The sequence below is a fragment of the Crocodylus porosus genome, unplaced genomic scaffold (assembly GCF_001723895.1).
Source record: "Crocodylus porosus isolate Cpor-Errol unplaced genomic scaffold, CroPor_comp1, whole genome shotgun sequence".
Lineage (NCBI taxonomy): Eukaryota > Metazoa > Chordata > Crocodylia > Crocodylidae > Crocodylus > Crocodylus porosus.
In genome coordinates this window covers 28,550,588-28,572,666 of record NW_017728951.1, presented here as the reverse complement: position 1 = coordinate 28,572,666, position 22,079 = coordinate 28,550,588, and the positions used below count along the sequence as shown (strand labels likewise).

The window sequence follows — 22,079 nt, the reverse complement described above, 5'->3', positions numbered from 1 at the left end:
TAACTGTGAAGAAAAAAGTTTAAAATTAATAAGAATTAGGGTATTTGCATCTTGTCTTTTTCACCCTTTTCTGGATGTTTCTTTTTCTGGATACTAGGGAAAAGGGAATTTGTAGGTGAGAAGTGGGAGGAAGGAGGGGCCTGATGAAGAAATGATGAGGTATTATAGAAAAAAACAAAGAATAACTTAAGACAATTTAAAAACCCATTTCCCCTTCCTGGCCCTGTAACATAAATGTGTTTGTAATAAGTAACAGTTTTCATATACAGGAAGTAAGACAGTGAACAGATTAGAGGTAGATTCTGCTGAATTTTTTTTTCAAAGTTGGGTATTGGTAGAATATTAGGTTTTCAACAAAATGACAATTGAAAAAATATATGGGCAAAAATATTCTCTCTGTGGAAATTTTTTTTTAATTGAAAACCTCAACTGAAATATTTAGAATCTGAAATATTGCTGTGGTGCCCTTAGTTCTAGTTAAATACCTCATGCTCTTGGGCATTACCTCTACCATTCTGCTGCCATGACTTCTCTTCTCTAAAAGGTAAAACCATGGGACATCATGGGAGCCCAATGAGACATGCAAGGCACAACACCTGTGGAGGCTCCACAGTAGTGGGGGTTTTACATGATTATTTTTTAAGGTGAATTATTTCAGTATAATGTTTTAGAAAAAAAGTCTAAGTTCTCTGTGAATGACTTGGACAAAAATGTTTTTTTTTTCATTTTTGTTGAAATTTTGTGTGCAACTCTTTTCTTGTTTATGACTAGCACTGTTAATCATATAATTGTGACTAGCACATGCAGTAGAACGGATGAAAGAGGTAAAAGAACAGTATTGCCTCCGTTATCACTTGGGCCTGTAATAAATACTCAGGTAATGGCCAAACACCCCCAGACACTTACCAGAGTTTTTAAGTACTTGTATTTTTTTATGTTTAGCGTGGAATGCTTTAGTGGCATTTAATTTTCAATCATTCTCTGAGATACCACAAAATAAAGTCTCTTTATAGTGTGTAAAGCCAATTTTTAGAAATTGAAGCATCCAAATAACTCTATTTTAAAATCTGGGACACTGAATTTCAACAGAACATATCTTACAAAAACACAGGGAATTTGGGACATCAAATAATAAGGTATGGGAAAAAGGGAAAGCATAGGGGAAATGGAAAACGTTCCAAGTGGAGGTGTCTCCAAAAGTTATATGGGCTGTCTTGCAACAGATATGTGAAGAGTAAAATATTTCTATGATGGTAAGTAAAAGCTGTTAGTGAAAGGTGCCCACAAATTATAAAAAAAATAGGTGGAACTAGAAAGAAAACATAAGAATATATATATGTGTGTGTCTGTGTGTGCACGTGTAGGAAATGTATAAAGCAAATAAAAGAAAAGAATAAAAAATGGAGGAAAGATTTCTGGGAATGTGAAGAGATAAAAGTGAACATGAGAAACAAGAGGTCAAAGGAAGGAGACAGTATGGCCCTGAAGATATGGAAAGGATAATTTATTGCATAGAGAAAATACAAGCAAATATGAAAGCCATAATGTATCTTCCTTGGGTTTCAGATGCTGAAAATACAAACCCCGAGAAAAACAGACACTCAAGGTGGGAAGGGAATAAAAGAGAAAGTTTAAGCAAGTGTCTATTTAGAACAAATGAAATGCATCCTTACTCATTTAAAAGGACACCTGCATTAACTAGTGGAAAATATAGTTAGTACTAGGGCGGTGTGAAGTTTGGGTGGTGATTCAGTTTGGAGGAAATGTAGCCCAATTTGGTGGCCGAATCTCCAACTCTGAATTGAATCAGGGGACGAGTAAAAGGTTCAAATCGATTTGAAGCTCTCCGACATTTGTGGGTAATAGTAATAGGTTCTTTTTAAGCTCACCAAGCATGCAGGACCATATTATGTGGTCTGTAGGGCTTTGTAATTCGACCATTAGGTACACGCCGGGGAATTACACAAATATACGCCTGTGCAATTTTGTGCATAAAATGGATGGCTATGCATAATTACATAATTTTGCATAATTTAACCCGGACAGGCTCTGTGCTTCCACCTCTGTGGGGCTCCTGGTACTCCAGCTGGGAGCCCTATATGGAGGCACTGAGCACAGTGGTGCATGACTGGACAGTTGGTGAGTGGGGAGAGGATCTCCTGCCTGCAGGTGGTGAAGGGGGCATGGGGTTTGTGGATGGGCATGGGAGCATGTGTGGGTATGGGGCTTGTGAGTGGGTTGGGTCCCCCTGCCACACTTCCCTCCCCTCCCCTCCCATGGTACACAGTCCCCGCTGCTACTGGCAGCAGCAGCAGGTAGCAGGCCCTCAGGGCACTAATGGCCACAGCAGGCAGAACCCCCCAGCAGTGTGTGGCTCTAGCTGAGTCACAGGGGTTGCACATGGCAGCACGGAGCCAGCCCGGTTGGCCCACTGGTACACACCTTTTGATCCAGACCGGGCTGGCTCTGTGCCAGCACATGGGGCTTGTGGCACTGCAGGCGGGGAGCTATGTGCCATCAAGCAGGGCCAGCCAGCTTCATGTCTCCATGTGGGGCTTCCAGCACTCCAGTGGGAAGCTGCATATGGAGCAATGGAGCCAGCCTGACCTGATGCTGCGTGACTCTGCCTCCACATGCAGCATCCCATTGGAGTGCTGGAGGCATGGAGCCCACCTGCAGTGCCATGAGCCTCATGTGCTCGCATGGAGCCAGCCTGGTCTGGCTTGAAGGCATGGGCCAAGCCAGGCCAGCTCAGCCCCCAGGACTCAGCACATAATTTTAAATTTTTCTGCGCGTAATTCCCTGGGATGTAATTAGGGGAGTGGTGATAATGTTAATTGCCACTGCTCTGCTTTGACCAAATTTCTGGACCCCTGGGAAACCCTGTGGGCTGGATGATGTGGCTCTGTGGATCACATTTGGCCCATGAGCTGGTGTCTGAGCACCACTGCTTTAGACCTACAGCTTTGGGATTATCCCAAAGGACAGTCCAAAGCCTATTCTTTCTTTCTTACTTCCTCAGCACAGGTTACTTGCTGAATGCTTCATATTTATCTCATAGCAGGAAAAACTAGAAAGGAAGGAAAATATCTTATAGGGGCTCTCTGGAGAAACATGTTTGTCAAGCAAAAAAGTATTTCTTGCATGCTTAACTTCTTTTTTAAAATGTTTAAGTTTTTTTGTTTTTTGAAGTATTTGGCTAAAGAAATTTGTGGGTAATAGTAATAGGTTCTTTTTAATCATTCACCCTCACCTTGTTCAAGGCATTTATGTCAGAACTCTGCCAGCAATACTAGACTGATTTCCTTGCCTTAGTAAAGCAGCACTTAAACAGTGTTTAGTGGCTATGACTGATCAGGAGTTTTAATTAGTTTTTCAAGAAAGGACAATCGTAATGACTTCTAGTCAGTCCTCACTCGGATACTCCAAGGCAGCAAACTAACATCCATTTTTTCATTCTGGCTCAGAAAATTACTCTTCAGCATCTCTTTCAAACTGTTGCTTATCCTTAAGCAGTACAGGGTTTGCTTATACTGCTTCACTGACACATTTATTTGCTCCCTCTTAGAACTTGCTGATGCTTTCAGTATGTTAAAATCTGTTTTGATATTTCCTGTGGTTATTCATGTATTAAGATAAATAGGCATACAGTCTAACAGGCAAATGTCACATGACCCATAGAAGGGATTGCCAGTGCCTTGTAATAACACAAATAGTTACTCATTTGAGCAGTCTCACTGACTTCAGTCTTTAACCTTACTGCACCATCAAACATTTTAAAATCAGTGAGTCAGGTGAGCAAAGTTACTGATGCTAGGTTTGCAGGATTAAGCAGTACATTAGCTGTTTATAGGTAAATGGTTTAGATACCATTTAAATTCTATTTACTGTCTTGCCTTTGCAATACCTTTTATTACTAGGAAATTGGCCCAACATGATCTTCATGGCTTGGTTTGTCCAACACTGCTGTTTACTCCTCAGTAGAAGTCAGTTTAGTTTATTACATGACAGTAGCTATAAAGATGGTTTGATGTCACAATTTGATAATATAATTTCATGGTAGAAATAATCATGAGAAAAAAACCTCAGACCATTGACCTTGTGGTCATTCAGAGTGACTCATGATTTGGTTGAGGATATGTCTTGTATAGGTCCTGGTAACGAAGAGTGGCCATACTATAATTAAGTTTGAAATAATCATCATAGCAGTTTTGAAGAGATAACAAAACAAAAAGTTGACAACAGTTGGCTAGACATTTTTCAGGAAGTAATTCAAAGGGTACTTTCTGTACATGGCAGGTAACATAAAAAAGTAAAAAGGTATGGAAACCTCAAATTACGAGACTGAGCCTGTAATAGTCATTGCAGATGCTTTAAATGCGGGTGGTAGTTCAGACAACCTTTATGAATAACAGGGAATCAACATTGTATATTGAGTTCCAAAAACTGATCTAATAGAATCAGTTTTCCATCACCTTTGGCAGGTAGTTTACAATGCTCCAGGGGGCTGTCTGGAAATAAAAAATAGAGCTTTTGAAACTGTATGGATTGCCTCTTCTCAGAAAGAAAGGGTTCTATTATTTCATTTATATGGACCCTGTTGCTTCCTTGCATCTGCTGATAATAATCAAACTCTGCATGAAATTCATCATTTATTTAGCCTACATATGAAAGTCATTTAATTATGAAAATACAAAACAGGGTCCTGATCCAGTAAATGGAGCATAAAGTCTTGGCTAGTTATTTCTATGATGGAGGTTACTTTGTCCAGTTGCCCCCATTTTGTCTGCCATAATTATAACTGCCATATTAAACACCAGTGCTTGTGAATTTTCCCTTTGTTGATTTAATAATATGCTTCTGTTGTAGCAGCATAGTACATGTCATTGCCAGAATGAGTAAAGGTAGGCTATGTCTCCATAATTAAAGTTGACAGGAAAATCAGAGAGGAAACATTGAACAGCAGTCTATTGGTAACTAAAAGGCTTGAAGTCAATGCAAGTCTTGTAACTGATTCCAGTTGTATCATGACTAAGTAGAAGGGGGATAGTCTCATCTGAATTTGTAGGAATTTATGTGTGCAATTGATTGTATAACGCTCCAGGTAGATAATGAGTCTTCAAATATTAGAAGAACCAAGAGGAGGATTAAAGTGTAAAATGAAGACAGATTTTTCTCTCTTAAAACCACTCATAATATTTGGGGAAAAACTGAGAAGTAACTCAAATAACCAAATCAAATAGATAATATTTGTGAAGAAGTTTAAACTAAGTTTAATGTTTAGAGAAATGTAACTGACTTTCTAAGAGAGTCTTGGGAACTGTAGAGGACTCCACGATGTCCAGATCTGGGGAAAAGGCCAGGTGAAAACATTTAATGGTGTCAGTCTGCATGGAACATCCCTTTGCCACACTTTGGGATTTACAAAGGCAGTTAATTACCTTTTCACATTAGGATTACATTAACTAAGTCTACTTGTTGAGCAGCTTCGACTGAGGATCATGTTTTGAAGAAGAGCAAGAGAATTTTTTAAGTAGTCTGACAAGATCTTAGCAAAGCCAATTGGCTATTGGACCACTACGGAGATATTTACTTACGATTTACATAAAGTAGAAGATAGATTTAATAAGAGGCTTGTGTACACTTTAAAAAGTTTTTCTATGTAGCTGTATCAGTAGAGTTATACTGTAAACTTCCCCAGTGGAAGTGCAGCTTGTTCCAGCAAAAGAGTTTTTTTACAAATACCACTGAAACCAGTCCCCAAACAGAATAAATTATACTAGCCAGAGGGTGTGTTTACACGTGTAATGAATGCTATTTAGACTTCCCGTGAAGTAAGTTACTGCACAGTGGGTATGTGTACGTGTGATGCTATATCGCTGTAGCAGCGCACAACAGTTTTTGCACATCAGCGGGCAAAAACCATGATGCCACAGCTGCATCGCTGTAGTGGAGCTCCTTCAGTATGGTGCGTCACTATGGTGAAGTAGCAGGTAAAAATAACCAGGCACCACATTGACAGTGCAGTACAGGCTGTTATTGCAGCATCATTTAGTACTTCCAAAAGGAAGTACTAAATGACAGCGCAGTAACAATGGCACCATAGGGGCACATGTAGACATGCCAGTAAGTCTGCTCTGGGAATATGTCTACATGTGCACCCTGTTGGGAGAAGATTTAATCCTTATAGGATTAAATAAATCCAGGAATGCTCCTGCCCTGCTCCAACCTCCTGCAGCATCCAGAGGTCTCCAAGGGGGGATGTGCTCAACCTGGCAGGGGTCTCCAGGGGAGAGACAGGTAGGGACAGCTTGACAGAAGTCTCCAGCCTGGGCAGCAGGCAGCATAAAGGAGGCTGCCAGTGCCAGAATGCTGTTGAGCACCTAGTGGTTCTCCTCCATGGCCTCCACTGCCTGAGCCACCACACAGGCTTGCTGGTCCTGAGTGCACCTCACTCTGTTGCTTACACATGTCAGAGGGCACTGCCCATTAGGACACTGTCCTTGATGCTGCAACTCCAGTGGTGGCTGGTGCCTCTCTCCCATGAACAGCTGCTGGACCTCCAGAGCAGGTCTGTGAGAGTCCCCTGGGCATACCACAACAAGTCGTTTGGGCACATTAAGCCTGATCCACTACACCCTACCATTGTGTCCCAGGTGCAGCTGAGAACCTGGCATGGGGCCCTGAGTCTCCATGGTGCACCAGGCAAACCCATGTCTCCTCACAATGTGCGCCACTGCCTGGAGGGGTACATTTGCCTCTGCTATGAGGCTCTGACCCCCACAGCCAAAGACATCACTGCTGCCATCAACAAATTTCTCTGCATGTGACAGGCTCCTGGCTGCCTAACTGGGAGGGCATAGCCTGCCCCCTTGAATTTTGGAGGGCGGGGGAAGGAGAACTCATTCAGGGAGGTCCCTACCACCTGGCTGAGGGCGAGTGGGTGAAGTGCTGTGGGTACAGGTGGCTGCAGTGCCTCCAGCTGTCCCAAGGCCTGCACCCTGTGCAGGGCTTACTGGCTGCCTGTGGGCATAGCAGGCAGTCCTGGCAATCGGTTTTGGAGCCTGGTGATGGGGAGGTGTCCTGCCATGGTATGGAGGCCCAGTGCCTGGCCATATGGCCATTGGTCCTGTCTTGGGTGGAGCTCAAGATTGCCGTGGGCTGCCTGCACTGGATGAGGAGGCCACAGGTGGTGAGCAGGCTGGCTGCTGGGGCTCTGCAGCACTGCTGCTGCCAAAATAGGCCCATGAAACCACCATCCCCCACCTGGGGCCAGGAGCTAGCAGTGGCTAAAGACCAGGCAGGTGCTGCATTGGAGCTGTCTCTGGCTCATGGTTGGATGGGCTCTCAGCCATGGTGCTTTGCCCCGGCTGGAGGCTAGACCCCTAGTGAATTGGCTGACTGAGAGCAAATTTGCTCCCAGTCGGCATCTACACATACACTAATGTGCTTTAGCTAATGCACATTAAAACTAGTAACTGTGGGTGCATCTACACTTGCACTTTACTGCACAATAGACTAATTTACTGAGCAGTGGAGTGTCACTGTCTACACATGAATGGCAATTGGGCAGGTGTAGACTGATTTACAGCACCATTGGGTAGTTCCAAGGTATTATCCAATGGTAGAATAAATTACTGCACTTAGATGCATGTGTAGACAATGACTGTATTTTCAGGTACTAGAAAAATGTTTATTAACTTATTATAATGTGCTTTAGACTTGCCACAGTTTTTTTGTACCGCTTTAATGCACATTAGATTAGTTTAATGCACATTGAAGCATCTCATGTAGACATGCCCAGAAAGGTGTAAGTAGGATTATTACTGGTAAGGTTATGTGGCTTAAGACATGCTGGCAAAACATTTAAATATAGAACAAATGGGTATTTTGAACTGCATTCCTTATTTGGAAAAATGGCTATAAGCAGATATCTTTGTGGGGTTGATGTTTGTTATTTTTCTCAGTAATTTCCATGTAAAATATGCTTAGTACATAAGTAAAGGTTATGCTTAGTTTTGTGCAACAACCTGACCTTGCACATCTAGTCTGGATTTTGATCCAACAGTGTTCTTTTCTTAAGCAGGATCACTAGACTTAAACAGGTTAAATTAAACCTCAAAAACTGCAATCTCATTTTTTAAAAAGAATGCCTACAGTAACACCTCTTTGGACCCATTATTTTCCATAGGTGTGCACAGGCATAGCTGACTGGAATTTTGGAACCAATTCTACAAAACTTTACATATGCCTCAAGCATGTGAGCAGTGCCATGGGATTGCATGTGCCTATGCTTGAAGCTCAATAGCTACATAAGCATTTGCATTAGCATGCCTTGAGTGAACCTTCATTTTGCTACTGTGTAAGAAATAATAGAATCCTATCCTACTGTTGTGAGGCTAACAGGAGCTACAGAACTCTGAAAAACTTTAAGTAGGTATTATTATGATGCATGCAGAGAGAAAAGTTAGTAAGAAATTGTCATTTTTACATAGTTTCCAAAGAGCTTTGATAGAGCTTTCAGCGGTCTCTCACAATGAGCGGGACAGAGATAAATGGCAACATCATGCTGAAGATCTGCAAGGAAATGCAAGTATAGAAGAGTTCATGTCAAATTCATGGTGCATTCAGTACTGGCCACCCAAAGAAAGGCCTCTATTCAGGAATAGTCACCGAATATGGGTATTTATCAAGGACACAAGACTCAGTCTAAGAAAAAGTACCTTCATAAAGTCACAGGGCAGGAAAAAACAAAACAAAACAGGGAAGTGAATCCACTCTGTGTTTGTTTGCACAAAATCTTTAACTGAAACAAGCCAAAGTTAATGTTTCTAATGAAAGCTTAACTTTCTAAAACACGTTCTTTTTGTACTTTTGTGACTGTGTCACCTGTATAGCCAGCTATCTTCTCGTCTCAGCTATCAGTGAATGAGTTCATGTGGAAGAGACTAACAATCCTATTTAATGTTAAAAGACTACCCAGAAGGTAGTTTTCTTTTGATCCCCCCCTCTCCCCATTTGGTTGAATCAAAGTAATCCATTTCTTAGTTCAAGGAATTTTAATGGAAAAGCTGTCATGTTTACATAACTTCTGGTACATCTGAGCAGGAAGCAAGTAGCAACCTTTCTTTTTTATGGTAGGTTGACTGCAGATTGTTCCATCACCACTGAGAGAAAAAAACCCAGGCTTCATGTTTAATATTGCTAAGACATTTTAAAAAATGTGCATGTTGCCTTTCTTACTAGTGTATGGATATGGTCTTCTAAATTGCTTCAAGCAAATATTTTGATTTTTGGAAATGCCAAAGTAGATACACAAGAAAAAGAACATTTTACTGGAAGTTTTGTTGGTAAATGAATGACAAAGGAATAATCCATTTAAACTTTCCAAGGAAGTTAGCTAGATAGAATTTAAATGGCTTGGGATTAAAGACACATTTCAACTCTGCCACAGAAAGGCTTCAGCCCTGCAAATATTGCTGCCATTAAAGGTATTTGTTAATTTTACTTTAGTGTGGGCACAATTCTCTCCTTTCTGTAAGAATAAAATATAATCTCTCAAACATATTAATTTTTATATATTAATGAAATTCTGAGTAAGGAGAATAGAAATATAATTCCAAACCAAACAACCCTCTTTTGGATAATAAAAATCTAAACTAGTAAATGAAAATTGTCTGAGCTGCAAAATCTTTTTTCCACTTGTTAAAAAATATAACTGCAACAAATAGCTTCATAAAAGCATTTTTAAATATAAAGCTTTCATAATTAATAACCTAGACTGTTGTCTACTTATTTCAGTAAATAATTTGAATGCAGTTGACCTTTCTGTTTCCCTCTGCTACATTATTAATGAAACTGAAGAGATCACTGGGTTATTGTTCTAGCAAATATATCTAGCTTAGCTGTGGTTTGGGTGTTTCTCTAATGCTTGTTTTTTAATGTGGCACCTGGGTAGTTTTAATGCTGGAGGGATGGAAGAAATAAACAAAAGTTTTTTAGTCCACAATTCTGGAATGTCAGATCATTTTACAAACTCAGCTTAAATCTTTATCTTGGACAAAAATATTCAAAAGCAAAGTATGTATTTTATTTTAAGGCATGTAGTATGCAAGAAGATACAGTAGATTATATTGTTTTAGATTTACCCCTGAGTAGAAGCTCTATGTAGCATTTCAATCTCTTTTGAGACAGAGAAATGCTGATGTATAATTTCTGGATCAAATTCTGAAAGTCTTTTAAAGTCCTTTTATATAGGAAAGTCTTTGCTGGAACCCTTCTGAGAATGATGATCACCAGATCACAGTACCTGTGGGTGCATCTACACTTGTTCCCACTGAATTGAGTCAGGAGTTATAGGAATTTAGCATCTTGTAGGAGCTGATATAATAGGTTGTTTTCCTGGGTAAAGATTGAATGAAGAATTTCAAGATTTTTCCTTGTGTTTTCACTGTTATACTTTAGTTTCTAGTTGCAAGAAATGCATTATTTACTTTGGAATGATAAACAATAAGAAATCATTTAAAGGTTTGAGCAGAGCTGGTCTTAGGGGCAGGTGATGTGGGTAACTACCCAAGGCCCCATAGTTGGCAGGGGTTGCCATCCTGCCTCCAGCTGATCCCCTCTCCCCCTGCTTCCAGCACAGGAGGACCTTGGCATGGGCTGCTGCCCAGGAAAGGACCAACCATGAAGCTGGAAGCTTCTGCCCCAGCCAGGTCTGTGCAGTGCCACCATGGGCAGGGGTGATGGTACAGCTCATACACCCCCTGCATGTCGGAGGCGCCAACCCAGAAGGTGGGAATGGGCTGTGCTCCAAGCTCTGGGCCAGCTGCCATGGTGGTCAGGGAAGCCCCTGCCTCCACTTCCCCCCCTTTACCTGCCTGCTCAGGCTAGTAAAGAGCCCTGGGCACAGCTGCCAAGTCTACCCCTCCTGCTCCGCTTTGCCTGGCTCTGCCCCCTCTTGCCACAGGGTGATGGTTGTGGGGCTGCTGCTGGTGCTAGCACTGGTGGGCACCACAGGGGAGGGCTTAGGCTGTTGCCAGAAGTCCTTGCCTTGCCCACCTTGGGCTGCACATGCTGCTGCTACCAGAATCTGTGGCAGCTGGGGTCACTGGCAGTGTCTGCACGAGTCCCTACAGTCCCTGCCTCCCATGTTGTTTCCCCTTCTCTCTGCAGCTTGTGTTCCAGGTGGTTCCTGTCTCTTGGTCCTGGGGACAGGAAGCAGTAGGGGGGAGAAAAGGGATGTGATGACCCAGGCCAGGCCAGAGTAACCCCTGGGGCAGGACAGGACAGGATAGGGGGAACAGAGCCAGGCATGCCAAAATACAATTTCTCCCAGGGCACCATTTTCCCTAAGGCTGGATTTTGGTTTAAATATTTTCAGTGTATCAGGTTCTTACCAGTGTCCCAAACTTGTTGGAGATTTTTCCCAAATTTCCATTTTATTTAGTATAATGCTATTAATATTGTAACCTGGGTGGTACCCAATCATGTATTTCCCTTCTCCAAATGAAGGGAATATTAGCAGGGCAGGTGCGCTGAGGAGTGAAACTGCCTGTAGCACACAGTTTCCCTCCTTCCCTGTAGAGAATGGCCAGGACACGTGTTAAGGCTTGACTATGTACAAATTTAATACAATATAAAAGTTATAGGGTAAACATATTTACACCTAAGATATAGGAGCTAAAACAGCTTATATACAGGTCAATACAAATGCCAAATATAGGTGAAGAATCAAGAAGGGGATCAAAGCAAGAGTCTCATTCAAGTCATGCAAATTGTATACTCTGATGGAATGCCACTCTACAAAGTGTGAGGTGCACAGGGTTCACTAAATATGAGGTGAAGGGTTTGTAAAATATGAGGTGCAGGGCCTGGGTGGAGGGGAGAAAGAAAGGAAAAAGCCCCAAGTAAGCTATATTAAAACAATAACAATGCCCCAGGAGAAGGGGTGGCCCTAGATGACAGGAGGGGAGTGGGGAGCTCTAGATATCCCAGCTGCCCCTTTAACCAACTTAAATATTCTCATCACGGGGCGGGGAAAGACTCTCCTCCCCTGTAGGAATCTCTTTCCCAGACAACTCACAACTCCTCTGAGGGCCCAGTGAGGCTGTTCTCATCTTCCAGGGCAAGGTGTCTCTTCCCTCAGCAGGGGGTCCTCAACTGCTTTGGGGCTCTCCCAGCCTACAGCTCATTCAAGGCTGCATGCATGACTCCATGCACCATTGAACCTGCTTTGTGCCAGTGGTTGGAGACCCGAGCCGCCTCATGCTGCACCGAGGTCTTGGTCCACTCCCAGACCTTCCGTGCACTAGCTGTGCACCGCATGCCCAGCCTTGTTCCAGAGTTGGGGACCTGAGCCTCATCTCTGGGGCCTTGGTCCACTCCTGAACTCTCCATGCACTGCCTGTGCACTGCTCACCCTGCCTTGTTCAGGGGGCTGGAGACCTGAACCACCTTGTGCCTAGCTGATCTCCTGAGACAGCGTTACGTTATGCAGGTTGTGTTAACACAGTCTCTGGTGTGAGAGCACCATCCAGTGGAGGGGCTGGGACTACTCCCTAGGCACATTCCACCTATGGTGCCCCCCCGCCCCCAGTGCAGAGGCCCCACCAGCTGGAGGGGATGATGTCTCCACTTACCCCCTGCCTGCCCTGACCACCCCAGCTGAGGTTTAGCTTCGGGCCAAGGCTGGGGTGGTCAGTGACTGTGGCACCAAGGCCCTGTTAGGTGATGGGGCTAGGGCCTCCTTCCAGCTGCCCTCCACTGCAGCCTTGTCTGAGGTGGCTGGACCTGGGGATGTGGGCCGGGAGCAGTCTGGCCCATCCCCTACAAAGGGTGGGCCACCTGCCACTAGGAAGAAGAAGGACAAAGAGAGGAAGGTGAAGGGGACCTCTCAGGACACCCCATCACTGCTGGGACCCTCCTCAGCTGATACTGGGGGGGCCCACTGCTGGAGAGCCTGGCATTGCTCTGGCTGTCATGCTGCAACTCTGTTGACCGTGGATGGGGATGGCTTGGAGGGGGTCAACAACCCCTGTCTTGTCTCCCAGCTTCCAGAGTTGGGTGGCAGCTTTTCTGGAGGCCTGAACCAGGGGGCAGCAAAGGAATCTGCTGACTTCTATGTTATGTCCCAGCCTACCGAATTGGAAGAGGAAGCTAGTGAGATGGAGATCCAGCTTTCTGACTGTCACAAGGAACCTTGAGAGCAGGATGACTTCTCTCACCACAAAAAGGCAGGGATCGCTCTTCTCGACCCAGTCCTTGACTTGGACAATGAGAGGAGGCTGATATGTCTAGACTTTGAGGGTGTAGACACTGCATTTGTGGGTGAACTCCCATCTGGGGTGCAGCCTAGCTGTGCTTCTGTTGGAAATGTCCAGCCCATGTTGGCAGACCCTCCCTGGGTAGGCCCTGACTATGGGGGTCTCCTGGCCTTTTTGAAACAGAACAAAGGACAGAAGAATGTAGTGGGGCACATCACCCAGTGGTATGCAGATCCTAAAATCTTTGTCAAGGCTGCCAGAGCTGTGGCTAAACTTAAGCAACAGGACCTAGGCACTCGGCAGATGGCTTACCCTCTGTGCGAGCTTCTCCAGAGGGTGAGAGATGAATGGGGCCTGGGGGGTCCCTGGAGTAGAGTAGGGCATGATAGGTTTTTCCCAAGCTGTCTCTGCTTTTTTGCTCTGCTCTTGGGTGCTCACTCTTTTATCTACACTTTACCTTACATGTCCATTAGCATTTAACATCAATGGCTGTCTAGATCTGATGAAGCGGGAGGCTGTCCTGGAGCTTCTGCGCCACAAGCGGCTAGCCATTGTCTTCTTCCAGGAGACGCATTCTGATGGGCTTAACCAGGTGGCTTGGCAGGTGGCTTGCCATGCTGCCTGGTGAGGCCACTTGTTCGTGAGCCATGGTACCAACCTTAGCACCAGGGTTGCAATTCTCCTATCGCCACAAATACATTATGATATGGCGGTGGCATGGGAGGTCATTCCTGGCTGCCTGCTGACTGTCTGGGTCACCTTAGCAGAACACTACCTGCTACTTGTCAACATCTATGCACGCACTGATGGCCAGGAGAGGGTGGCTTTCTTTGAGACTTTGGCTACCCTCCTGCGCAACACTAACAAGCATGATGACCTGCTCCTAATAGGTGGGAACTTTAACTGCACCTCGCTCAACCACACGGGGTGTGAACCTCACCTACCTTCAGCCTGTAAGCTGCAGTCTGCTCTGGAGACTGCAGGCCTTGTTGACATCTGGTGAACCCTGCATCCTGATGCATGCCAGTACCCCTGGACCAGTATGAGTGCCGGTGGTCTCACCATGGCCCACCTTGACTGCCTTTATGTCACAAGGCACCATCGGTTACTGCTGCACAGCAACTGCATTGTTCCCTTGGGCCTGTCAGATTATGGCCTGGCCTGCTGTGAACTGAGCCGGCTGAGGAGATCCTGTGCACAGGTGCCTTATTGGTGTTTCAACGTCAGCTTGCTTCAAGACTCCTACTTCTGTGACTGCTTGGTCCACTTTTGGTGGGGCTGGGAGACCACGAGACTGAGCTACTCCTCCTGGAAGCTATGATGGGATGTGGGCAAGGTACAAATCTGGGCATTTTGCCAGCAGTACACCCAGCTGGCTACAAATGAACTGTGCTGCCATATCTGAGAGCTGGAGGAAGATGTGGCAGAGCTGGAGGCTGCCTTGCTGGCTGCCAGTAATGATGCATTGCTGTGTGAGAACTTCTGGTTCTGCAGGAAATGCCTGCATGATTTGGTGGAGAGTGCAACTCATATGAGTGGTGTGGCCCTGCCAATGGCCACGGGCCCATCCCTTGGCCCTCTGCTCTGACTATTGGTGTGTGAGGATGACATGACCATCTTCTCAACACTCAGGAAGACATGTGGGCCCTGACGGACTGCCAGTGAGCCTATGACCGTGCCTTCTTGGCCTGTATCAACTGGGTCAAGAGTGATACTGCTTGGTGCATGGATCAATGCTACCCCCCTTGGATCTGCCAGGGGGCCTCACCTAGTGCCATGAGGGCCTCAAAGTCATAGGCATGTTCCTGGGGCCACCAACCTTCATGGCATGCAACTGGGTCAGCCTTGAGGAGGGGGTGGAGGCCTGGCTGCAACGGTGGCATTGGCGCCTACCCAGCCTCTCCTATTATGGACGTGTCCTCATCACCAACAACTTGGTGGTGGTGACCCTGTGGCACCATTGCACCATACTTGATATGCCAGGGGACCTACTTGAGAGACTCCAGTGTCTCCTGGTAGATATTTTCTGGGACGGGTGCCACGAGCTCCCATGAGCTGTCCTTTACCTATCTGTCACCGAGGGGGGGCCAGAGCCTGGTCGACCTGGTGAGCAAGGTAGCCGTCTTGTGCTTGAAAGTTCTCCAGTGACTCTTCCATGGTGAGGAGCATCTACCCTGGTAACAACTGGCATGCCAGTTCCTGCAGAGGGTGGGGGCCCTAGGCTTTGACCGGGAACTCATCCTGCTGGACTTCACATTCCTGAACTGGGCGGTGCTTCCAGTCTCCTACCATGGCATGGTACAAGCCTGGCAGGCCACCGTCTGCCTTCAGCCCCAGGCCTGGCACCTGCAGTTCCCGCAGCTGCTGAAGGAGCCCTTGGTACACAGCCCGGTGTCACTGTATGTAGAGCCTGCCCTCAGCCAGCCTCACAGCCACCATCATCTGGGTGTATGTCCTCTGCTTGAGCCATCTCCTTGACTCCACTTGGTTGGCCTGCCTCTCACCCGAGTCCCTGACCACCCAGCTGGACATGTGCTCCATCAACAGTGTGGGCTGCCTCCTGCATGACATCCAGGCTGCCCTCCCGCTGGAGGCAGCAGCCATTCTGGATGGCCATCTTTCAGCATGCCAGGTTCCCTGAACTGTGGATGCCCTGAGCGAGGCTTTTCCTGAGCTGCTGGTCACCCCGGCCATGATGGCGAACTGGCCAGCAGGCTTGGCATCCCCTTGATGCTCCCTGTGCCTCTCAACAGTGACACAGGTTTCCCTTTTGCTTCTGTGTTGTGTAGAAGCCTTTATGCCTGGATGATTCATGTCCACCATGTCTGGCACCCTGAATCACTGTGGCGATGGCACCTGGTCTACCCAGCTTGTGCACATTGTATAAGCTGCCAACCACCAAGAAGACTGGCTACCTGCAGTGGCAGTTGCTGCATGGCATCCTAGCCACTGGCACATTTACATCCCACTTTGACCCAGCCACTTTGATGGCCTGCCCCTTCTGCCCTGGGGGCATTGAGGAGAACCTCTTTTACACCTTCCTCCACTGTCCCTGTCTGTGGCTGCTTTTTGTCACCCTTGAGCCACCACTGCCAGTGCTGGGCAGGAGCCTCTTGGAGAATGCCTACATGTGCTCCTATCCACACTGGGCAGCTGAGTGGGGCACTGTCTGCCTGACCAACTTCTATTGGGTCAGGCCAAGATGGCTGTCCTCAAGAGCCTCTGCAAGCGGTTTGCCGCAACCGGCTCAGATGATGCTCTGTGGCTTTTTGGCCTCCTGGTGCGGGTGTACCTCTTGCTGGAGTTTGAGCATGCTGTGCTTTGGTGGGTGGTGCCTGCCTTTCAGGCACGCTGGGTCCTTGAGAGAACGCTGTGCCGTGTGGAGGACAGTCATCTTCAATATGCGCTCTGATGTTATGACCGGTCTGGATGTTTGGGCAGGCTCGGTGGTGGACCGCGACTCCAAGCTCGTGCTGCGCCCTGGGCCATCACTAGGCTGCTTTTTTGCTTTTTTTCTTTGTGTGGGAAGTTGAAGGTTTTGTCACATGTACAATTGGATAGAACAGAATAGGGATCTTTTGTTTATAGAGGGCTTTGGTCTGTATGTGTGGCTGGTGTCCTGACCACATAATGGCATGTTAGGCATGATATGTAATACAGTGAAGGTGTCTGCCACAATGTAATGTTATGAATGTAATGGCATGGTGCTCTTGGATTGATGGTAATTTGTTTGTCTTTCCTTTGTATATTGGACCTGGACACCAGAGCTGCCAACTTTTTGTACCCAGAACCCTTGAATAAAGTAGCTAAAAGTCAAAGTCCTCCCTCCTCCTTCTGATTGCAGAATACTTATATTCTATAATACTGAATAGTCAGACGTACTGTACCAGTGTCATACAGAATATTTTCCAGGATTGAGAAAGTTTCCTGCATGTTATCATAAAATATGCTGACAGTAGAGTTTGTACATGAAAAACCAGATAGATGTTTTAAGACTAAAGTACCGGCATCTGCATACTCTTACATTTCAGCTGAGTACATCAGATCCCAAATCCATATCAATACTCATTGGAGTGTATATCTTTTTTGAACACTGTTGAAGGGTTTTTTTGCTTCGGCATTGATTGGCACTCAACAAAATTTATGCATGCAGGAAGTTTCTATGATGTCATTTGAAATGCTTGATTGGAATGGAATGTAATTTACAAGATTTGCCAAGACAGCAAAAGGAAACTTGAGCAGTGTATTTTATGACTTTAAATAAAACTGTGACAGATTGGTATGGTACATTTCATAAGCTTTACAAGCTTGAAATTATATGGACAGCTTCCAGGTACAGTTGCATTATTTACACGAAATTGAGACTGAGCTACCAGTGATTCAGAGCTTAACCATAGTTTTGTTTTGGACAGTGAAATAGTGGATTTACTTCCAAATAGAATTTGTTGGGTCTAGAGATGTTAGTACTAGAAAATCTTAGCATACCCAAGCCAAAACATGAAATTTTTTTAGTGCCAGGGTATAATTAAAGACACGTAATTTTACATGCCTAAAAACTAGAGAGCAATGATATTTTATAAGCAGTGAAATTCCTATATTACATACAGATGTCTATATTTTAATAAAAAGGTAAAATGGTCCATAAGGGAGTTTGAAGCCACATATGAGCAGTTGTTCTAACTATGGTGTGTGTATGTTTAGCCTTCCTTTGCAATTCAACCTTGTGTAGGACTTGGTTTATAAACCTTTTAAAATATTTTTGTACCATACAGTTCATTTAAAATGAATTCACTGTAACTATTTGTTTCCTTAGAGATGTTAATAAGGTTGAATATTTTATGTGGGAAATTAACCTTTTTCCTTTTGCTACAAATCACCATGGAATTATTCCAGCTGTTTCTTTTTCCTAGAAAAGTTACCATTTTCTTTAATACTACTCCAAATGCCTCATTACTACAGGTACTTAATGACATAGAAAGTTAATATTTCCTTTGGTAATGCAAACTGATGTAGAAGAGAGCACTGGAATATATTTGATAAAAACATATCTTGAATAAGGGGTGTACTTGGTAGCCTTGTTGGTTTGAGACAAAAAGACATACAAAAAACCAGAACTCTTGGTTCCAAAATGATACCTTTTATTAGACCAAGTGGAGAAAGGCAAGAAAATTGTCCTTTTCTGCAAGCTTTCGGGATCAAAGTCCCTTCATCAGGCTGTGGGAAAAGTGTAGATGGTAAAAAGTCTCCATAGGTAGGAGATAAACTTCGTTTTTGCACAGAGGGACCTGAAGATGGAAGGCTGTCCTTCTGGGTCCATGACAGTGTCTTTGTGAGCTGTGTTGAGTAGCCCTTTGATGTGTTGATCTGGTAGAATTTTTTATCTCCCTGCCTGCCATCTTACACCTCCAGGGAGGTGCAAAAAGGAAGTTTATTTCCTACCTATGGGAACTTTTTACCATCTGGTACCATCTACACATTTCCCAGAGCCTGACGAAGGGACTTTGATCCTGAAAGCTTGCAGAAAAGGACAGTTTTCTTGCCTTTTTCCAGTTGGTCTAATAAAAGGTATCATTTTGAAACCAAAAGTTCTGTTTTTTTGTATATCTTGAATAAGGCATTTAAAGAAAACGAAGACTGCTAAGCTAATCTTTTAATACCATTGAATTTTAAGCAAAAGTGGAAGTGTGTGACATTTGAGTGCCTTAAGGTGCTTCAAAAAAAACAACAACGCTAAAAGCCCAGGCTCTGTTCTACCAGCTATATAACCCATACATTCTAATAATTTGTGTCTTGATTCATGGGAGAAAAACCCTTTCTTAGCCATAGATCTTCACAGATCGTGTTAAATACCCCAGATGCAAAAATGTGGTTTCACTATACTAACTAATTACATAATTACTAACTGTAAAAGAGTAATTATGCTTTTTAAAAGTTTTAAGTAAGGATGCTCTGAAAGAACACTGATATAAACACATGTGTAAAGGCCCACAGAAATTCAGCAGGTACAAGACTTCTTAAAGGTAAAAGCGCAACTGGTCAGTTTGTTCCTTCCATAAAAGGGCTATGTAAATAAGGATGAAGTTACATTTAGACCAAGCTCTGCAGAACAGTAAGCAGTGTTAAAATCAAAACTTGTTGAGAGTAGTCACACATTAATAGTTAACACTGGTTTCTGCCTGAACAGCTCTGACTTGCCACTAACAAGCAGGAACATGCCTAAGAGCCAGTACTCCTGGGCTCTATTCCTGCTCCATGGGTGGCAGGGGCTGGGAGCAGCGTATCTTGGGATTTCATAGATTTCATTGACATTAGGGCTGGAAGGGACCTTGGAAGATCATCAAGTCCAGCCCCCTGCCCAAAGGGCAGGAAGTCAGCTGGGGTCATAGGAACCCACAATGCTGGAGGACTGTAAATTGCTCAGTTTATCTCTCTGGGGCAGACTGAAGTTACCTTAACATGAGCTAAGTAATATGGCCTAGAGTTATTTCTCACTTGAAGAGGGTACTTAAAATAAATTAAAGAACTTTAATGTGCAGACACTTGTGTTTTAAGTGCCCTTAGTATGGCCTAAATGTAACATGTAACTTCACCCCAAGTATCTCAAGGGTTTACATCATAATACTTTAACCAGTTAGATATTTTTTTATGAAGATAATCTAACACAGATTTTAGACATATAGTGAATTTACCTTTAATTCCTCAGTACTGGTGGTTTCAAGTGCTTTGTGTATAACTGTTTCTTGACATTTCTTCTCATTACATTAAAGGCCTGCCTCTTGTAAGAAATGTTAAGTATGGAGGCAAAGCAAGGGTTCAACAGTTAAATATGTTTACAAAAGACATTGTTCCATTGTCTTTTACCGCTTAGATAACCAAGTGTTAGGGCTATGCAAAGCTTCGGTCCCTGATTCGATTCGGCAGAGATTTGGCCCAATTTGGTGGCTGAATCTCTGAATATGAATGGAATTAGAGGACTCTTTAATCTCTCCAAATCGAATTGGAACCCTTGGAATTGATTCAGAGAGATTCAGAAAGGTTCAGAGATTCACACATAGAGACAGCTTTAAATGTTTTTTCTACATGCCTCTAGGTAGCAGGGGGCTCATGAATGTTGCAATGGTGAGGCACCTGGAATGTCCCACAGAAGTGCAGGGGGCTCCCCAGTGCGCTCAGCAGCAGACCCAGAAGTGGACCAGAAGCACTTCTGGTCCACTTCTAGGTCCACCGGTGAGGGCGCGTCCTCCCAGCTTGGTGACTGCTGCCTCTTGGGTCTGAGGGCAGGCACCTGGGGTCCCGCTGTGGTTGATTGCCAAGCTGGAGAGGGCCTGGGGGTGGGGGCCCTGCGAGCTCCCTAGGAGATCCCTAAATGGACTGGAAGTACTTCTGGTCCACTTTTGGGTTCACTGCCAAGCACGTGACATGCCTTCCCACACTTCTGTGGGACACTTCATATACCCCAGCACCACAGCAATCATGAGCCATGCTGGTACACTGATGCACTTAGAAAATAATTTTAAAGCTGTGTCTGTGTCTGAATCGTTTATTCTCCAAATCAGCATCGAATGTTCAGATTTGGATTCAGCCAAATCAAGTCAGGGACAGTGATCCGAATCAATGAATCAAATCACTGTCCCTGACTTGGGCTGAATCTGAATCCGAATTGAATAGGGCCCGCTTCACACACCCCTACCAAGTGTTACTCCCAGGGCATGTCTACATGAGCAACAAATATGTGAAGAGGACCATCTGTCTACATGTGCACTGGTATTAGGGCACAGTAATTAACTTTGATGTAAGATAGTACTATTGGGGATAGTACTACTGGGGACACTTATGTGTGATCAAACACGTGTGTAGATTGTGACAGGGACTGGCTGGGGTATGAGGGTGCTAAAGTGCTAGCCCTGCACTGTAGCACGCTCCTGCCCCAGCCAGTCCTTCCAGCACCCAACATCACCACTTGGATTCTGGGGCTGAGCCCCCAGGCCCCATGCCAGCCCAAAGCTGCTCTACCTTGGCTGTAACTGCTGCAGTCCCAGGTGCACTTGTAAACACTGCACCTGGGAGCAGCTGACTCTGGTGCAAACTGCACCAGAATTTATTTCATCATATTAATTGCTTGTGCAGATGCATCCACTATGTAATTAACCTGTGAAACTCATTGCCATGAGGTATTGTGGAGGGTGATGGTTTAAGCTGGTTCAAATAATGGGACTGGACAATTCTTGGAGGAAAGATCCATCAGTGGGAATTGAATTTGGTAGGTAGAGGTACAGCCTCTGAATCAGAACTTTCTATACCTGTGAATACTGGAAGCTGCAATGGAAGCAAGGGGTGGGAAATTTTGGACATGCCTTATTTACCCTCTCCTACAGCATACATTTTCTGTTCCTATGTGAGATAGGACACTGTGTAGATGGACCTATTATCTGATCCAGTAAATGGCATTTCTTTTGTTTTTATGTTGATAGTATAATTCACATACATATAGCCAGAAACACACACACACACATATACCTATATATGTATACATACACAGATACAGGCACATACACATATATATGTATGCACACACATGTATATGTATACGTGCACACACACCCCTTGGCCCTGCCCCCAGCAATATGAGCTGTTCCGCTTATAGCAGGTGACATTTATTTATCTTGCCTTGACACAAGATAGATAATCTGTTTGGCTATTTTCCTAGATGCCCGTTTGGTCAGTACCTTCTTATGCTGTGTAATGACTGATATCCTAACAGACGTGAACAAGATACAACTAGGACACTTGTCTTGCGTATCCAGTATTAAAGGG

General features: G+C 44.6%; 1 protein-coding gene and 1 long non-coding RNA gene across 12 annotated transcripts in view; one reads left to right on the top strand and one right to left on the bottom strand.

Annotated features, from left to right (window-relative positions):
- The window catches only part of DNTT (DNA nucleotidylexotransferase), a 332,847-nt gene that overhangs the window by 204,359 nt on the left and 106,409 nt on the right, over positions 1-22,079 (top strand). The window lies entirely within an intron of this gene.
- LOC109324045 lies at positions 11,503-21,760 on the bottom strand. Its single transcript, XR_002104836.1, has 3 exons — positions 21,751-21,760; positions 21,629-21,631; positions 11,503-11,580 (listed from the first exon to the last, which is right to left on the bottom strand). It is a non-coding gene; the product is annotated as an uncharacterized LOC109324045 (long non-coding RNA).